The sequence below is a fragment of the Cibotium barometz genome, chromosome 56 (genome assembly GCF_041138505.1).
Source record: "Cibotium barometz isolate CiBa-2024 chromosome 56, ASM4113850v1, whole genome shotgun sequence".
NCBI lineage: Eukaryota > Viridiplantae > Streptophyta > Polypodiopsida > Cyatheales > Cibotiaceae > Cibotium > Cibotium barometz.
Window position 1 is genome coordinate 41,002,219 of NC_141101.1, and position 14,049 is coordinate 41,016,267.

Below are 14,049 nucleotides of genomic sequence, written 5' to 3' on the forward strand. Positions count from 1 at the left end.
GTCACGGGGTTTAGGGGAGCCAAAATGACTGGTAGGACTCAAGAGTGTTCGGACACTAGTGAGAGTGGTCGGGCACATGTGAAGAGATTACTAGCTAATAAACGAGTGGAGTCCATGTATCCCTAGGGGTCAAGAGTTTATTTTGGCTATGGTTGGGAGGTGAAATCAAGGGCTCTCAGCACTCTTGTTCTTGAGAGGAAGGTTGCCTAGTTGCAAAGCTTGTTGGCTCTGAGAGCTCCATGACTTCTCCACCCAACCATAGCCAATTTTCCACATGGCTCCTCTATGTTTGGATTTAATAGTTAATTTACCTTTACATGTGCCTAGCCACTTTTATTAGTGCTCGGCCACCGTTGAGTCCATTTCCGGTCATATTGGCTCCCCTAAACCCCACCCGTGCCTTTTCCAGACGGTTGAGCTCTCTAGGCTCACATAACTACCGCTGTCGTGTGACAAGGGGTTCTTCAATTTGTATAGCTTTGTACTCAGGCTCGCTTGCAACCATGCCAAATACCCCTTCTTTGTTGACCTCCAACCATTTTTACAGCATTTGTAGTTGGTTGTACAGCTATCCTTGCCAAGCCGAACTCCACCAAGGATAGGCTTGGGTTTACAACAACCAGCTTTGGCCAGCCAAAGAAATGTAGAGAAACCATGTCTTCAACAAGATGTCGTGCCTTGCTAACATTCTCTGTGACAACACATTGCAGTTCTAAAAACCTTATCTCACGTCATCAAAAATTGTCCTACTCATCCGACACACCATTGATTCAGCACCATCGTTTGCTAGAGCAACACCTCTCATCTTTGAGATATGATCTCCAAACTGTAACAAGTAATCGGTTACATCTAGAAATGGGTCATCAGTTGCAATGTATCTCTCTAATGTTGTGATGAAGAATCTGTGTCTCCCATGATACAGCTTGAGAAACCTACCGAAATCAATTTTGCTCGTATCCTTTACCACCCTTTGAGCATATCGACTCAATGCATTCTTGCTATAGATACCCCCAAAGTTTGCATATAAAGTTACTGGTAACCTATTCTTCAGAATCTCTAAACATGTGTTGCAATACCAGGAGAGAGCTACCCGTCCCTGAAAAGTAGAAAGCTGATTTGGTTAAGTTGAATTCCAAGAGATCAGTGACAAGCTTTTCTAGCATTTACCGCTTGCAAGCACCAAGAATGGGTGAGTGTTTCTCATTGTTTTCCCTAACAGCGGAATGGCAGGACATTAGTCTCGTGTATTAGACTAGTTTGGCAATGTCGTAGGAGATGTGTAGACTCCCGTTAGAAATTCTCGATTCAAAACACCAACCCTTACATGGTCATCATGAGGAACATTAAAAACTCTGCTCAACTGGACAAGCTCATGTGCAGTGTTTCCCAGCTCTTATTCTACATCACTCCTTTGCATGTCACACTCACACTCTCTCTCCTACATAGCATGTACCATTAAGCAAAAACACAACAAACTCAGACATCCTAGAAGAACATGTAACACATAAGAGAGAAGCAATGACAAGTGTGTTCTTGATTTCATTTCAAAAGAATCACAGAGTAATACAAAACTGATACCTAGTATAGATGAAAACTTGAAAGATTCAACATATTACAAGGTTCATGAAATAAGTGTCAACTAATAATGAGAGTTTACAAAGCTATGTTTCATTACACATCACACCTAGAGTAAGTCAGCACACACTTCTCTCAGCATTCCTCTACTCTCAGCATCCCTCTACTCTTAGCATCATCCTTTCTATAGTGGTTGGTTACCCTTTTAAACTCTACCTTCTTAATCTTGGCAACGACTCTGTGGTGGTTACAATCTGCCACGCCTTCACATGTGTATTACCGAGGTGGTGCTCACATCGTGCAACGTGGGTTCTGCTCTGCCTGCTGCCACTGATCCTTTCACTGCCACTACATTGTCAGGCACGCAACACCTGGCACACCTGGTGTTTGAGCTTGTGCTCTTGAACCAGTTCCCTTGACAAATCTTTTCTTGAATTTTATGAACACCTCTCGGGGGGTATGATCCGGGATGTACACCTCATCGGTGTAGGTGGCTCTTTTTTGGATCCTCTTCAGTTTTTCTACATGCTCTTTTGAACGGTCGAGACCCCTGTTGCTTGCCTACGGTGTTTTTGGATCAAAGAGTCTCACCATTGGTTTGAGTGGAGTTTGCCCAAAATATTTTTCTCTCACATAGGTATGGGTATCCATTTGACCTAGGCCACTTCTTCGTATTCTTCCGGATTATCTGATGAAGGACTTTTTTCCTTTTTTGCTATTGGTTCTTTGGTGCCCAATTTCCATATATTGGTACTTGTGGGTGGTTGCATCCTGGGTGGAAGCATCCTCCTTCCCTCCAGTGTCTGTGAAAACAAAAATTGAGAGCACGGGTGCTCCAAGGGAAGAGGTTTCTAGACTAATATGAACTTTATTCTTTCGCATTTTTAAAATATTGGGGCAATTCCATGTTCGCCTTCAGTATCTCAGAAAATATGACATGTGAGGCTTCAAAAAATGGGTTTTCCATGCTGGTCCATGGAGCAGAAGAACTGTTGACTAGTTGGTCCTTTAAGCATTCATTTTCCTTGAGCAAAGCTTGGTTAACATCCTATAGCTTTCGGACCTCAACCACCAATTCTCCTCGTCCTTTTCTAGGTACCCCATGCATCAGAATCTATGGGTTTTCTATGGCTAGCTCTACATTTGTTTTTACTTTTGAGAGCTCTGCTTGGAGTCTAGCAATTTCCTCTTTTGCTTCCCTCAGCTCTAGCTTCCATTGCAATCTTGGTTTCTGGTTTGCTTTAACCTTTCATCCAATTTTTGTGCTTCTTCTATTTGTATTTGTAGGAAAGCCTTGTAATTTTCCTAGTCTCCGGGCCCTTCTTTTCTTAGCTGATTTTCATTTTCTATGCGTCGTTACATCTCTAGTTCCAATTCATTTAACTCATTGATGGCATCCACTTTGAACTTTGTGCTTCTTTCAAATTTTTGCTTGTAATCCTCTACCTAGCCTTTTGCTCTGTCTCTCTCATGGATTGCATCTCTTAATATGTCTGCATATTCTTTTATGGGTGTGGCCTCATGCAACTCCTGCTGCATCACTTTGTTCCTTTTAGATAACTTCTTTGATTCTTTTTCCCAATGCTCTAATTTCTAGGTAGTGGCCTTTAATGCTCTAATTTCTAGGTAGTGGCCTTTAATGCTTGCATCAGACTTTGCTCTTCACTTTTTGTTTGTTTCTCCTTTCCGGAAGCGCTGGTCTTGGAAGATTCATAACCCACTAGCTGTTGCTGATGTTGTTGCTATTGCGGTTGTGGTTGCTCCCCATATCCATCATCATTGTCGTCCAAGTCATGGATGACCTGTTGGGGTTTGCAAGACAACTGCTCATGGAGTTCTGCTAGAGCTTGGAGCGCTTGATCCCATACTTTGCTCAATCTATCCTTTGCTATGTTAATTACCACTGCTTTGGCATCTAGTAGAAGGCACATGACTTCCTCTTCCTCCTGGGTTTTCAGGGCTTGTATTTCAGACTAGGCCACTGCCAAAGTTGTTGTACTATCCAGCACTTCATCCTTTAATCCCTGGATTTCGTCGGCCAGACTTTTGTTGGCTTCCTTGCCCCTTCCAATTCTTCTCGTAGCCTTTCTATATGTGTTTGGAGAAATTTCCTCTTGCTAATGAGAGTTCTAATTTTTCCCTCACTTAGCTCTTTTTGGTCTACTAGGGCCCTTTTAGCCATGGCCACCTTCTTCTGCAACTCCTCGTGTTGCTGCACCATTGACTGTGATTTGCACTCCAACTCCTTGGTTTTTGTTGTGGCAGTGATCAACATTCCATAATGTTTATGATTTAGTGCAAGCAATTGATTAATTGCACTCCAGGCCTTAGTTTCATACTCCTACATTGAAGAGAGAGTATGAGAGAGAATTTTCTTGGCCATAGTCACTAGTGTTTTGTCCATGAGCAGATGTTAGCTGGGAGGTTTTGCCTCTAGTTTTGCATCAGTGTTGCCACCCCATTGGTATGATCAGCTCTGTTCTTGCAGGCATCTTCCCCTTCTTCTTTCTTTTTTTGTTGTTCCCCTTCTCTCCTCTTCTTCTCTTCTTCCTCCTTCCTTTTCTCTTCTTCTTCCTCATTTTTCTTTTCCGCTTCTTCAAATTTTCTTTTTCTCTCAGTTTTCGCAAGGCTTCCTATTTCTTTTTCTCTTCTAGTTCCCTTTTCCTTTCTTCTTTTGTCCTCTTCTTTTGGGCTTCTTCCGAGTCGACGGGCAATGTTTCTTCATCCACCCTATTCTTCCTCTTTTTGTTGGCATTTTGGGAGATCTTTTGCCATTCTTCCTCGTCATCCACATCATCCTCAAATGAACTGAAGGTTACTTTGGCAGCTCTTGAGGATCTTGCGGCTTCTTTGTGTTGCTGCTTTGTCAGATATCTCATGTCCATCAATCCACCAATCTTGTAGCTTGGGCAATTTCCCTCAAGTGTGCATGTACCACACCGGGCTGCCTCTCTTTGGCCCAGGTGGCTACTCTCTTGGCTAGACACATAGTTCACTTGGTGCATGCTGCCTGCTTTAGGGATTTCTTCATCCACCCTTGGCTTCAAGATATCCATCTAAGGGAAATCCCAGCGCGTGCTGCACTGCATTTTCTGAGATCTTTATTGGGTCCTTCCCCTCCACATGACATTGTTGGTTTCTAAAAAGTGATTAATCAATCTTCCCCCATCCTTTGGGTCCAACAGCTCCTCCCACTATCGATCGAGAAATTTTTCAAACCTGTACCTCCTTGCCCCCTCCCGATGCTCCTTCTTCCTCATGTCTAGGATGAACATGGGCATGCAAAGGCTTTTCGTCGGGCCTAAGAATCCTATTGATCTTCAACATGGTGCTATTTTTTGAAAAAGTGCTGCAGATGGGTGAGAGTGCTGTGCAGATGGGTGAGAGTGTGTCGAGAAAGATAGCATAATGTGAATGTGAGATTTTGTGTTCTCTTTTATGATGTTTTCTCCTTTTAGCTTCCTTTTTTGAGGTGTTTTCGGCTTCATTGTCAATGTGATGTGACTCTCGATTTACATCATGCCCACCGCCTTGGTCTAATGCTATTAAAGCATTTTTGCCATTTTCCCTCCTTGCCGTTGTGAATGGATTTTTAATGATGTCATGACATGTGCCCTTCATGCAATTGCTTATGTGGCCTTTGGTATTGTTGACATGGATCAAGCTGGCGCATGCTTTAATCACTTTCTTTTTTGTTGTCTGGGCTTTGATTGGTTATGACGGTCAGGGCTTTTGCGGTCTGGATATGCTTGCAGTCTGGCCACCCTTCCGTAGCTTTGTCATTTTTTAAATCTTCCGCATCCACCTCTACTAGGGAGATCATGCCACAACATATGCTACTACGGACCAGCTCTCCTCGTCTTCCACTTCTTCTTTTTCTAGTATACGATTTCCACTAGTTGGTCTTTGTATTTCCTCATCCTCAAGCCATTGCCTACTTTAGGAAAGGGTGTACCATCCAAGTTTTCTAAGGTGAAATCATTTTAGCTGACCGAGTCTTTCACTATGAATGGTCCTATCATATCTTGATTTTTCTAGGATGAGGTCCTAACTTGGCATTGTAGACTAATACAAGGTCCCCTTTTACAAAAATTATGTGCTTGATATGCCTATCAGTCCAAGCCTTTCTTCTATGTTGCACTATCTCTGCTTTTAAAGAGCTGATTTGCCTTTCCTCCTCTAAGGCTAGGAGTTCCTGTATTCTATGCTCCCGGGATTCTTCCATTGGAAGTTTCTCCTGAATGGCCACTCTTAGACTGGGTACCACATAATCCATTGGCATGAGTGCTTCCAAACCATAGACCAGTTTGAATGGTGTTTGCCCAGTCACGACCTTGAATGATGTCCGAAATGCTCATAGGGTAGCATCTAACTTCTAGTCCCAATCATTTTTGTTGGCATTTATGATTTTCTTTAGAATCTTGGTCAGCACTTTGTTGGTAGATTTTTCCTGGCCATTGCACTATGGGTAGTAAGGTGAGGACTTCTTGTGATTGATCAGGTATCTTTCCGTTAATCCCTTCATCACTTTGTTCATGAAATGTTTCCCTTGATCATTGATGATTTCCACCGGCAACCCATGCCTAGGAATGATGCCACCTTTTCTACGGAATTGCTTTTCATAGCCTTAGATTCCGGCCACTTGGTGAAATAATCTGTTGCTACTACAATGATGTATTCACATCTGCTGCCTTTTGTGGGTGGCTTAATTGGTTCCACAAAATCCAATCCCCACTTCATGAATGGTGACAGTGGTAGTATGGGTGTGATGGAAAACCTATTGGAATCTCTGGGTCAACCCATGCGTTGACAAAACATCACCATTCTTTGCTTCTATGTTGACATCTCTCATGACAGTCGGCCACCACAGGCCTGCTTGTAAAAATTTTCGAGCTATTATTTCACCACCCATGTGTCCTTTGGTGATGCTGCGGTGTGCTTCTCTTAACACAGCTTGCTGCTCATGGTCTGGAACCCCGGGGGGGTCACTCATAAATATGTAAACATGGCACGTGGGTTCAACAGAAGGGATTTTTAAAATCCCTTTTTTACACATTTTTTACTTACAGAAGGGTACCATTTAAAGGGGGTATTCACAAGTTAAATAGAAAAAGAGTATGTTTTATTCATGAAAAATTCACAAATAAGGAATTTTTAAAATATGCCTTGAACGGACGTGATACAGAGGGTTTACTTATAATGAACCCCTCGAGTCTGGAACAAATCTGCGTAGAATCTAGTCTATGCTCCTTTTGTAGAGCAACCCCGCAATCATGGTGAAATTTGTGCTCCTTAGGGAAATTCTCTTCCTCTTGTCTATGGTGTATCCTTCCGAAAAAGACCCATCTTCCAAAAACTGTATCATGTCATAATACCAGTTTTCTTCTACTCTGGTTGATGCTACTGTGAACAAGTTGGCATCTAGGAGTTGGTCTTCACACTGTCCAAATTAGGTTCTCCAGAATCTGCTCTGGAGAAAAAGTCTGCCGCGCTATGTTTTCTTTTTTGGGTGTGTGCTGAATGGTGAACTCAATTTCGTGAAGTAGAAGCATCCATCTTGCCATTTTCCCCACCACGAAGGCTTTGTTCACTGGATAGATGAGAGCTTGATGATCCACATGGAAAACAAATTTGTGTCCCAAAAGATAGTGCCAGAACTTGTTCATAGCAAAGATCATGGAGTTTTTTTCCACTCTTGTGAGAGATTTACTAGCATAATGTATAGGCTGCATGTACCCTTTTTCTTTCTCCTGCATGAGTGCATTGCCCACTGCCGCCTTATCTAAAGCATCCACATAAACATGGAATATCATGTTCCATTTCGGATTGATCATTATCGGTGCAGATGATGTTGAAAATGTGGTGCCTAGATGCACGAGGAGTATGTATCAAGGGGGGGTGTGTGAAGGTGTGTGAACAGCCTCTAGTAGAGAGGAAATATTTGAGATATTGCTTGGATGAGGTGGCATCAATGGAGTCCACATGATATGTAATCATTTGGCTATATTAAGAGCCTTAAGTAATGAGAAGTGTGTGCATTCTACCCTATCCAAGTCGTGATCATCTTGCTTTACACTAATCATCCATCATCCTTGTCATTAGGAACATTTCCACACTCTAATCTATGGCTTTCTTCACATTTCACCCACCATAGCTCTTCTTTCCATGCCCAAACCCTAGTCTCAAGTTGGTATTAGAGCACTTATAATCCTTGAATCCCCTTCACCATTTCCCTAAAATCATTCACTTGAGGTCTCACACTAATCTCCTCTCTCATGGTAGCCTGACTACCCAATTGGTTTTTCTATCAGTTCTCCCTCCACAAGACATCTCTCTTCACTCCCTCTTAGAGAGAGCTAGCAGACCTCAGGGAGACTCCACAACTCGGAGCAGTTACACGCTAGACACGTGTATAGCCGATGACATTAGCAGAGAAGTCAAAATCACTTATGATCTGGGGAAAATCTTCAGGGTGGCTAGCATGGCGACTTTCATGACCATTCCAATGAGGGGAGGCTGCGCCAAGGGGTCCTCTAGAAGCTCACCAGAGGGATTCTCAAACAAGGCAAGGAACTGTCCACACTGGTTGAAAGAGCATAGGGTACCCTAGCTACGATAGCCAAAAGTTTGAGGTATTGTGAAGAAACTTAATTTAAATCTTGATCACAATACTTCAGGTTTAATCTAGGCACAAGTACAAGTGATCTTTTCAGCTATTCTGACTTTTTTGGTGGAAGGCTTGGTTAAATACCCTCTTGCACCCATGAACTCATGATACCTCAGATGATAGATGTGTTTAGCTTTATCTCCGAACACACTGAAATCATCCACAAAATCTTTCATGAAATCTTTCAGGTAGTCATAGAAGATTTCCTGCACCATTATTTGGAAGGTGGCAAGTGCATTTTAAAGCCAAACATCATAATAGTTGCCACAAAGACACCCCACTATGTGATGAAGGTTGTTTTCTCCCTATCTTTCGAGGCCATCTTGACTTGGTTGTATCCACTGACTTGAAAGTTTTGGCATGGATTGGCCTTTGAGCAGGTTTCATTAGTTTCTTTACATCAGTGAGATCCACATGCACCTTCCACTTTCCCCTTTTGATGGTGATTTTGTTCCTTCCCAAGTCTTGATTTACCTCACCATGTCTCATCTAGGGCCTTCCTAATAATACCTAGTAAGACCCGGTGTGGTTTTTGGTGGTGATAACTACTAAGTTTCAACCTGTTTGATCCTCATTGAGACATTTCTGATGATTCCTTTTGGTACCACCACCTCGTTGTCAACCATTCTTATGTTGAACTGAATGGGATCCCACTTGAGGCCCAATCCTAATGCGGTTTCTTCAGTGGACAACATTCACTCCGGACCCTCCATCCAGCACTGCATCATTAATGAGAACATTGTTTAGTTGAATTGTGACTTTGGCCACTTCATCATCTCTAGATGCTAGTGGTTCTTCTGCTTGCATATTGCCACATTTCGGGGTTTCTTCCTCTACCATGTGCTTTAGTTCTTTACTCAGTCCTTTAATGCCTGCCATTCGAATTTTAGCCTTGTTTTAGCTAAACCTGTCTATCCACCCCAGTATAGTATTGATATCACATTTGTTTGCAACTAATCAATATTTTTCTGGTTTTCTTCCATGAATTCCTTGTCGAAGTGCTTTGCATGCTTGTTTCCACTTTCTTCCATTTGAAACTAAGTTGAGACCCTTTGATTTTGATCTAAGGATCAAGGTCACAGAATTCGAGGAATTCTGTTTGGAATTCAGACCTGCGATCAGAAAGTCTCGGGATATGGATTTAAGATATACTTGGTATATGTGTTTTTCTAAGGGAAGTTTGGTTGTTTGCAACAGCTGGCGGGGAGTGTTCAAAGGACAGCTCACGCGGCAAAAACCTACCCAGGTCTTGACCAGCCTTGGTATGGTGAAAAATGATGTGCTTCTGGTACGATGGGTGAGGGCCGACGAAGCGGTCCCTGAGTGAAGTGCCAAGACACCTAAGGAGATCCTAGAGGGTTCTGACCAGGCGATGCACGAGCTCGAGGTACTTAGGACACCAATGCGTATGTCGTGGAGGATATAGTATGTATGATGATGAAAAATTATTGTAATGTGTTACTGGATCTCGTTGCTAACCAGCTGGTCTCGACGGAGAGTCGAGAGTGATACTTGTTTTTGAGAAACAAGGAACTGGATGGAAATTTTGAGTTATGATATCTGTAACCAATACTTGTTTGTCAATGGATTGTTTATAAGTTAAAGTTAAAAGAGGAGTGTGTGCGTATCTGTATTCTAAAGCAAAAGTTAAGAAAGGCATTCAATTATGGGTAGGTGAGTACTTGTCTGGTTCTACGAATTCCAGTGGTTGGGCGGTGGCTAACCCATAGGCCGGATGGGGTAGGCTGGAATCAGTAGAGTTTTAATAATAAAATTGATTAATAGGAATACGTTTAGAACTCGAGTAATTAAATAAAAGCCTAAAGACTTCTCTAATGAATAGATCAACAGCTATGCCTGATTCAATTAGGAAAAAAGCGTTGATCCCTTCAAGTTAAGTCTTTAATAGTTTCCCTTCTATCTAGTTTATTCAAATGAAGGTTAGTTCAGTATCTTGACTTCGTTAGAAAAATTTGTTAAGAAAATAAAAATGGTGGAATCGTCCCCGTTCTCCGGGCATGGAAAATTTTCTCGATTTCGGTTTTCGGAATGACCACCAGCTTAGTCTTCTGCCTAGACATTTGAGGCCGAGGCCCTGAGTGGGAAACCATGCCCTGCGCATGAGGGAGCTGCTCCCGCTGCCAACTACTAGAAATCCGGTGTGCGGAGGGGCCAGTGGGATCCTACAGTTAGTATCAGAGCGCTGTTGTAAATTTACGTAACAGCAACAGAAATTTCTTAAAATTTTAAAGTAAATCTGGGAAATAATGTTTTAGCTTGTTAATATTATGTTGAATGAACTTCAAAAATTGAAAACTCATTAATTGAATTGGAAATTTATAGATGGATACCCCGAATCTATCTGGCATTCCTGAACTCTCCCAGAGTCAGGATATGATAGCCTTTGCATTCGAGCACCTCATCAACTTTGCTATACGACCCGTTCTTTGGAGGACGATGTATTAATATCAGTACCAATCAGCGTTAGAGGCTCAGGCAAAATATTTCCTTAGCCATGATTCTGACAAGGCTAGGGTTTGTTGAGCATGTACAACTCTTTAATCATTCACCCAGGAACTTCAGAATTTCATGCCGAGTTTTTAGGCTTCTTAGCCGCTTTATTCCTACAAGTAGAATTACAACACCTCTTTCTGTAATGAATCGTGTGTACCATGGCAATTCTCCTTCGCAGTTTCGCTTCTTTATGCGTACGTGATTGAGGTAGTGACTTTGGAGCCGTGATGCTCTATGTATATATCAAAAACTTTTGATAATAAATGGGTTTTGTAAAAAAAAAAAAAAATCCAAATTGCTTTCATGATTGTAAATATGGTTAATCTTGTTCAAGAAGTATGATAAAAAAATATCTGTTTAAAGATAAATCTCAAAAATTAAATAATCATAAATCTATTGTCAAAGTTAGGCTGACAAAAATCTCGTTTGTCAGAGTCATGAGGCACGCGGCCCGTGCAAGGCAACTGGATCCTCTAACCGATGACAAAGAGTTAGATCCGGATGCTTGAAAAGCACTGCACAGATCCCAACATGGTCCCTTCAAGGGTGAAGGGGAGGAGTTAGGTGAAGTAGTGGAAAAGTGGATTGAGGCAATGGAAGAATACTTTGATGTAACTGGCTATAACGAGAGAAGCAAGATGGCTCTCATCAGATTAAAGATTGTGGAAACGGCCAGGGTCGCATGGAGGAACCATTGCGAGACAGACCGTCTGGACCGAAATACGCAGACCTGGACCGATCTTAAAGCTTACCTCAGAAAGAGGTTTTATCCTCCGGGCTTCCTTGAAACTAAAATGAATGAGTTCTTGGAACTAAAGCAGGATAGCCAGACAATTGAAGAGTACCATCAAGCTTTTGCCCTTCTCCTCAAATATTATCTGCAATTGGATGAAGAGCAGCTGATGGCCAGGTTCATTCAAGGAATGAACGAGCCGTTGGACACCTTAGTAAAGAATGCCAAACTTGTCTCAATGGCTGAAGCAATAAGAATGGCAAAGGACTTTGCCAAAGCCTTTGTAGTTAAGGTCCCGTCGAAGCTGCACACTCTAATTTTAAAAGATTCCAAAACCCGAGAAGTACTTCAAACTTTCCAGCCCCCCCAAAGAGGCAGCAAGCCCAATTCAGAATGAGGATGCGGGAAGATTCAGAAGCAAAGGGAAGACTCTTACCCCAGAACACTTTCTTAGGAGCTTCACCTCTTTCAAGGATTCAGAGGGACGAGCTCAGAAGTGAGAACCGGTGTTTTGGATGCCAGGGTTTTGGTCACACCAGTTGAAAGACTACCCGACTCTTGCCATGTCAAGGGGACAGGGAAGTTAAGGACCGAGAGTGCATAGACCAATCCCTTCGTATTAGTTAAATTAGGGTCCGTCTCGCCCAAATCAGGGAAATCCTAGGAGAACTCCAGCTCCAGCCATCTGCCTCTATCCCAGAGTAGCCTCAGATCTCCTTCCCAAACTTGGGGCAACCAAAGAGAAAGAGTTCCGCCTCAGACTGCAGAGCAGCCCAGAGCAGTCACAATAGCAGAAGTAGTGGTAGAGGAAAGAGGATAGAGTTATGCAGCAATTGAAAACCAAGGGCCAAATCGCCAATTCTCAGTCATCCAAAAGTAAAGCTAACATTCACTGTCATAATGGAACCATTTCCTTCCGTGACCTTCAAAGTTCAAGGAACCGGAATTTCAGGATCCCCAACTTCCAAGTTTGCAATTAGTAAAAGCTTCTAAGTTACTAAAAGGACTTAGAAAGAAGCAGCTCATTTATGTTGTCCAAATGAATCCAGTAGACTCAGAGTTAAAAGCTAAATAACCTGAATGGTTAAGTGATTATGATGATTTATTCCCAGCAAAATTAACTGAGAGGCCTCCAATTCGGGAAGTAGATTATGTGATAGAATTGACCCCCGTAGCCTTGCGCATGTACAAAATGCCAGTTTTCTTGAAGCCATCGAACTCAAGGAACAACTTAGATAGCTAGAACAAGGGTTTGTAAGACCCAGTGTTTCACCTTGGGGTGCGCCAGTTCTCTTTTACAAAAGAAAGATGGAATGCTAAGACTCTGTGTGAAAATTAAGAATAAGTATCCTATCCCCAGAATTGATGAGCTTCTAGACAGGCTAAGTGGAGCCTAGATCTTCACAAAGATAGATCTCAAATGAGGGTACTATCAGATCAGGATTAATGAGCAAGATATCCTGAAGACAGTCATCAATACTCGGTATGGGCATTATGAATTCACTATCATGCCATTTGGATTGATAAATGCCCCAGCTACATTCAATCGCCTAATGCAGGACATTCTCTAAGAATATTTGGATGATTTTGTTCTTGTTTTCTTTGATGATATTCTGATTTACTCAAAGAATGCAGCTGACCATGAAGCTCATGTCAGAAAAGTTCTTGAGATTCTAAGGAAGCACCAACTCTTTGCAAAAAAGAGCAAATGCACTTTGTCTGCCGACCATGTTGAATACTTGGGCTTTCTGGTATCTAAAGATAGAATTTCTCTAGATTCTGCAAAAGTCCAAGCAGTCATAAATTGGCCTGAACCAAAAACAGTGAAAGAAGTCAGGGGATTCTTGGGATTGACTGGCTGGTATAGAATTTTTATACCAAAGTATGCTCTCATAGCTTCCCCCTGACTAATCTTCTCAAGAAGAATACCCCCTTTCAATGGTCTGCTAGCCAGAGTGCTTTTGATAAGCTGAAGACCGCATTGGTAACCAATCGCATTCTAAAGTTGCTAGATTTCTCTCTACCCTTTGAGGTAGTACTGATGCTGCCAGTGGTTTTGTCCTGCGAGGTGCACTTATGCAAGAAGGTCATGCAGTGGCCTATGAATCCCAAAAACTCATAACGCATGAGAGGAATTATGCTCTCCATCACCTGGAACTACTTTCAGTAGTATATGCCCTGAAGTTGTGGAGACATTACCTACTGGGTCAAAGATTCACTTTGATGACAGATCATCAGAGCTTAAAGTGGATCTTCACTCAGAAGGATCTCAACATGCGCCAAAGAAGGTGGATGCAGATCCTGGAGGAATTTGATTTTGAAATCAAGTACCGCCCAGGCAAAGAAAATATGGTAGCAGATGCCCTCAGCAAAAAAGCCTCCTTGCAATTACTGTAGTGTCAAATCCTTTGATTATTGAAGCAAGAGAGAAGATCATGCAGGATAAATTCTTTGGCCCTATTGCTACCCTACTTATGCAGAAAGCAAAACTCCACAGGAGTTGAACCGAGTTCAAGGGTACAGCCTGGATGATGGAATTATGTATTATAATCGCAGGCTA

At 42.2% G+C, this 14,049-nt stretch overlaps 1 pseudogene; it reads right to left on the reverse strand.

The window, feature by feature from the left end:
* Positions 1-485: 485 nt before the first annotated feature.
* On the reverse strand, positions 486-1,163 carry LOC147607224 (uncharacterized; annotated as a pseudogene).
* Positions 1,164-14,049: the final 12,886 nt, after the last annotated feature.